The sequence below is a fragment of the Colobus angolensis genome, unplaced genomic scaffold, assembly GCF_000951035.1.
Source record: "Colobus angolensis palliatus isolate OR3802 unplaced genomic scaffold, Cang.pa_1.0 Scaffold194, whole genome shotgun sequence".
Taxonomy (NCBI): Eukaryota; Metazoa; Chordata; class Mammalia; order Primates; family Cercopithecidae; genus Colobus; species Colobus angolensis.
The window spans coordinates 1,321,725-1,327,591 of record NW_012115088.1 but is presented as its reverse complement, the minus strand read 5'-3'; the positions used below and the strand labels follow the sequence as shown (position 1 = coordinate 1,327,591).

The window sequence follows — 5,867 nt, the reverse complement described above, 5'->3', positions numbered from 1 at the left end:
ACCCTGTCTCTACTAAAAATACAAAAAATTAGCCGGGCGTGGTGGCGGGCACCTGTAGTCCCAGCTACTTGGGAGGCTGAGGCAGGAGAATGGCAAGAACCCGGCAGGCAGAGTGAGCAGAGTGCTGAGACTGCGCCACTGCACTCCAGCCTGGGTGACAGAGCGAAGACTCCGTCTCAAAAAAAAGAAGCAGATAAGTAGGTGTGGGTCTTATTTTTCTTTTAAAAGAAACTGAAATGTGTGTGTGCATGCTTCTTGTCCTCCAGGACATGAAGCAATAAAGAAAAGACCACTGCCCAAAGATTTCGAATTCAAAGTAGACTGTGCTAAATTCTCTATGAAAGTCACCAGCACTCAGAGGAAGAAAAAGCCACTTCCAACTGAACTTACCTAGATATTTGGTAGGGGGTGGCGGGGGCCGCATGTGAGGGGATTTGAAGAATGGGAACTCAAAAGAGAAAGGGCAGCAGAAGTCCTCACTAGAAACAGGGAACAGTCACTAGTCCACTATGTCTAAATCCCTGCCCACATCGGAGAAAAAGATCAACTCATCAATAAAAACAGAAAGAGAAACTGTCATGAAGCAACACTCATCTTGGGATTTTATAGGGCATCACCATTAAAGCCTTAATCTACTGCCATATTTACAAACCTAAACTGGAACTCACTCTCTTCATCTATAGGAGATACAGACTGTAAAAGTGGGCTTGAAATCAGGTTGGAGGGAATTCTGAATGTCAGGTTTTTCACTCTGGATTTCATTCTGCAGGTAAGGATGTGAAGGCACTTGAAAAGGGAACTGCAGTGCTGCAGGTGTCAAATGGAAGGGAATGAAGAAATGGGCTTGGCAACAACAGGAGAGGCAGGTTTGCAAAAAAAAAGAGTGACAGATGAAATAACTTGGTAGCTATTTGCATGTGGGGTACAAAGGTAAAAGAAAGAATTAACTTTGTCTCAAGATGTTATTCCTGGGTAACAAGGAATAAATAAAATGGAAGGAGGGGAAAATAGGGCAAAATGACAGTGAATTAGCTTAACTAATTACTAGTCTTGTTGGAAATGTCCGCATCAGATCCATGAATTCGGTACCTCTGTGTGCCAGGCACTATTTTCAAGCATTTAGGATACAACAGTGAACACAACTGGCAAACAACTTCACCCACATGGAACTTACGCTCCTCAGACAACAGATAATGAATAAGTAAATAAACAGGTCAATATATAAGTGTGGTGTTGTATGCAATTTTAAATAGGAAGGTAACATCTAAACAAACACCCAGAGGTGACGGAGTGAGCTATACAAAGAGCTGGGGAAGAGTCAGCAACTAACAAAACAATAGCTTAAAATAATTTCACTCCACAATGCTTTTGAAGTTAGCAGCCACATTGCGACATACCTCTTTGGGACCCAGTTCTATTTCCTTGGGCGAGCATTCGGGGTTCCACTTCCTGACTCTATCCTACCCAATCAAGAAAACTTCACCAATAAAACGGCGATAAAAAACTGCCTAGTGGGTCAATTTGTTTATACTGGCTGTTTACATTCCCTACATGGGAGAAGAGGACTGCATTTTAAAAGGACAAAACCAAAGCACATTAGAACATGTTTGTACAAAGCTTAAGAAGACAATCATCTTGTTCTCAAAGCAATAATTAATGTAGCAACTTCGAGACTTGTGATTTAAATCAAAGGTACTGAAGAAAGATTATGAATCATGCAATTAAGCTACCAAGCAGAATACTGCTGGAGAGGAAAGCCATTCACAGCACCATAAAACTGTCAAAAATAAAGATAGTAACTATCATCAAAACTAGAAATAATATCATCATTTGATTTTATACTTTGTTGATCAGCAGAGCTGAATTCTAGCCTAAGCTCCGCCATTTATTGGTTCTGAGTCTTTGGCCTCATCCTTATCTGTAAAGACCAGCTGGTCTGATTTTTCAGATTCCTTTGAATTCTGAGATTCCCTGCAGCAAGCTACGGTTCCTATGATGTTTATTTATGTATTGGGGGTGCTCTGTTTTACTTAGTTTTGCAATAATAGTACAAATAAGCATCCACCCAAAATAGCACAACTTAAATGTTCTGTATAAAGTGATATGAACTGCTTTTAAACAAACCCGCCTGAACTTGGTGCTTAAAATGAGGCTACATTCACCGTAAAGGCGCTGCCTCTTTTTTCAGCCCTGTTTTAGAACAGCCTTCAAGACTCTGAGGTTTCTGTGGATGTGATTTGGAACAAGGTGGATGATCACATCAGATAACACCCCTAGTGAAAGAAAAGTAAGAGACCTTTTCTTGTGAAACTTGGTCTAAGAAAACTGTTCCAAAGGAACCCCCAAGCATTTCTAGCAACAGCTCTGAGGAAAGAAAGCACGTATATCTGGTGATGGCAATTCTTGACATCAATGCTCATCTGAATGCATAATAAAGAAAACAGCCAAAGTTTATTGTGGACTATGAGCCAGGTATTAACTCATTTAATCTTCAAAAACTGCTGTAAGTTTGGAACTATCATTATCCCCATTTTACATACGCTAAAACTAACGCATAGAAAAGTTAAGCAAATTGCCCAAGTTTTCTCAGTTAATAAATAGATTCAAAACCATGATTCCAGCTCCAAAGTCTGCGTGCTTCATCTCCAAGATACACTCCCTATGTAACCCCTGCTGTCCATGTTTAAGTAACAGTCCCGTTTCTATAACACCTTCCTTACAAACTGAATAACACAAAGTAAAAGTAAAGCCCCACCGCAAACTCACTATCGGGTTTCTCCTCCTGTCCTGAACCACAAACTATAAATATATTTTAAAGATATACAAACTTGACAGTACCCGGGACTTCTCGACATTTAGAGGGGATGTGCGTGGAACAACTCAAACGTTTCCTGTCTCGGACCAAGTGCAGTGAATGAGTGCTGCGAAGTCGCAGCATGCCCGGGTGTGGAACCGGCATCTCCTCTCAGGGGTTCACAGGAGGGGCCGCCCGCGCGCCCCGCCCGCGCCCCGCGCTCCTGAAGGGCGCGGAAACGGCACTGGGGCCCGTCACACCACACCTGCCTCCCGCGCCCCCGGGATCCCTCCACCTGGCCCGCGCAGTGCCCGGGCTGTTCTCCGCCAGGCTTCGTCGCGCAAGCTCGATGAGCCACACGCTTACCTTCGGGGACCCACACCCGGCGCGTGGCGAACGGGAAGCACCGCCACTGCTGCGCCACACTCGGCCGGGACCTGCGTCGTGCCACCACCTCCCAAGACGCCAGCTGCGCTCCCTGCGGGGGCCAAACCTGTAGGCCCCGCCCCTTGCGGCAGGCCCCGCCCTCACCAATCACCGCCGGCCACGCCCGAATATGGGCTCGATCAGCCCCGCCCTCGGAGCTCTTCGACCGCGCCCCCGAGGGAGCGGCGGGCGGGGTGCAACCCCTGGGCCTTAAGTAAATATGCGGGGGAGGAAAGGCGGGAATCCAGCGGGTGGGAGAGAGAAAACGAGAGGACACCCGCGGGGAAAGTGAAGAGAGCCTTGGGCGGGGTCGGGGAATAAGAAGGCACTCTCCCCAGGTTCCCGCTAAAGTGTAGATCTCAAAACAACCGCGCTCATTCAAGACATTGGCATAATCTCATTTTCCTCGGGCGCGGTAGGAGTCACACACGAGTTCAGGTCTCCAGGCGTGAGACGTCGTTGGGAATGGGATTCAGAGGAGCAAAGAAAAGAAGCAATTCCTTTACTAGTCTCCACCACACATCCTTTACTTCAAAACCTGGGGAGTCAGCTCCCAGTAAGAATCCTCGAGTTTAAATTGTTAATGAATCCCGTTCCCTTCATAAATTGTTCATCAATCCCGTTCGCTTCAAACAGCTCAGGCGCATCACCAGAGAGCAGACGCGGCCGGGTTTGGCATGAATGTCCGTAGTGTGCTACTCTAAGGTTTGCGTCTCGGTGTACAGACAAAGGAAAACCAGAATCCTCGAAACGACTTGTTTTAATTATTAATGCATCTGAGTCTGGACGGTGAAAAACGGCTTGAGGCATCAAGCCATAACTGAGTCGGGCACAGTTCCTACAGTCCCAGCTACTCCAGGGGCTGAGACAGGAGAATCACTTGAGCCCAGGAGTTCTAGGCCAGCCTGGACCTGCATAGCAAGACCCTGTTTCTAAAATAAAAATAATATAACTAATGAATATGGCAGGGAAACAAAGGGCTCACTTTGCCAGTAAGCAGGATTGATATACAGTAACCTTTATTACAAGAATTTCAGAAAATAATGGCCAAGAGGCCAGCCTAGCTCTGTAGCCTTAAGGGAAGTCACAATATCCGAAGTCTTCAATTTGCTTATTAGTAAAATGAGGAGATTTAGCCTGGTGACCTCATGGGCTCCAAATGCCCTCTTATACTCTAGAGCTTGTCCTGCCAGGCTGTACTCATAGGAGAGGGGAAAGAATGCAGGGAAGTATTGTCTAGTCAGGAGCTACTCGGAGAAACTAGAAATTTTTAGAAAAAGCTTCAGGGATCTCTGGAATCACTTCATTCGACCTCTCCCTTCCGACTTTCCTGTTTGTAATAATAATAGTACACCAGTCCCCGACACATACCCTTATCAACAGTTTCCCTTTTCTTTTTTTGACCCACGGTCTGAAAAAATTAAATGGAAAATTCTAGAAATAAACAATAAGTTTTAAATGGTGTGCTGTTCTGAGCAGTGTGATAAAATCTCACGCTATCCCACTCCATCTACCTTCAATGTGAAGCCTTCCTCTGTCCAGTTTGTCCATGCTGCAGATGTTACCCACCTGCTAGTCACTTAGTAGGCATCTCTGTCATCAGGTTGGCTGTAGAGGTGTCACAGTGCTTGTGTTCAAGGAACCCTTATTTTACTTCACGATGGCCCCAAAGTGCAAGAGTAGTGATGCTGATATATTATTATAATTATATTTTATTATTAGTTATGGTAGTTAATCTCTTACTGTGCCTAATTTAGAGAGTAAACATTATTGTAGGCCTGTATATATAGGAAAAAAAACATAGTTTAGATTGCGGCTCAGTACTATCCGCAGTTTCAGGGAACCACTGGGAGTTTTAGAAGGTACCCCCTTGGCTAAGGGGGTAATACTGTATCATTCTTGCCCTAACTCAAAACCTTTGACTCTTCCCTCTTAGTCCTCATGTTTGGTCACCAGGTCCTTGGCTTTCTCCTTTTACAGAGTCTCTTCAATGACTCTTCCATTTTCACTGCCATCTCTGTATAAAGAACAAATTCAAAGAACTCAGGGTGTTTGATCTGATCCTAACCTACATTTCCCACCTAATCTCCAACTCACTCTTATGTACTCAGCTGTTTGACAAACTGTCTCCTCAATGTACAGAATCCACGACTTATAGCTAACATCCCTGCCACTGTACATGCAAACCCACTGCCTCCCAGCTGGAATACCCTCTTCTCAGTCCTAGCTACCTGTCTTGACTACAATAGCCCAGCTCAGGGACGTCTCTATGCAATAAAATGCTATAATACTTAGGATCTGCACCACTCACGTTAGCATGTAGCAGGGCTACTTTGTTTTGTTTTCTGCTATTTAGAATCTTTATCTCAAGCCAGTTATGGTGGCTCACACCTGTAATCCCAACACTTTGGGAGGCCAAGGCAGGCAGATCACTTGAGCTCAAGAGTGGAGTTTGAGACCAGCCTGAGCAACATGGTGAAACCCCATCTCTACGAAAAAATTTAAAAATTAGCCAGGTGAACATGGTGAAACCCCGTCTCTACTAAAAATACAAAAAAATTAGCCGGGCGTGGTGGCAGGTGCCTGTAGTCCCAGCTACTCAGGAGGCTGAGGCAGGAGAATGGCATGAACCCAGGAAGCAGAGCTT

At 45.2% G+C, this 5,867-nt stretch overlaps 1 protein-coding gene across 3 annotated transcripts in view; it reads right to left on the bottom strand.

Moving 5' to 3' along the window:
- LOC105510903 (serine/threonine-protein kinase Sgk3) overlaps positions 1-5,867 on the bottom strand; it is a 213,659-nt gene that overhangs the window by 91,642 nt on the left and 116,150 nt on the right. For 2 of the 3 annotated variants that reach the window (XM_011940898.1, XM_011940900.1), the window contains exon 1: positions 3,161-3,267. The exons of the other annotated variant lie outside the window; for it this stretch is intronic. The gene's annotated coding sequence lies outside the window, so the exon portion shown is untranslated. Of the gene's footprint in view, positions 1-3,160; positions 3,268-5,867 lie in introns of those variants that run through there. 3 annotated transcript variants of the gene reach the window in all.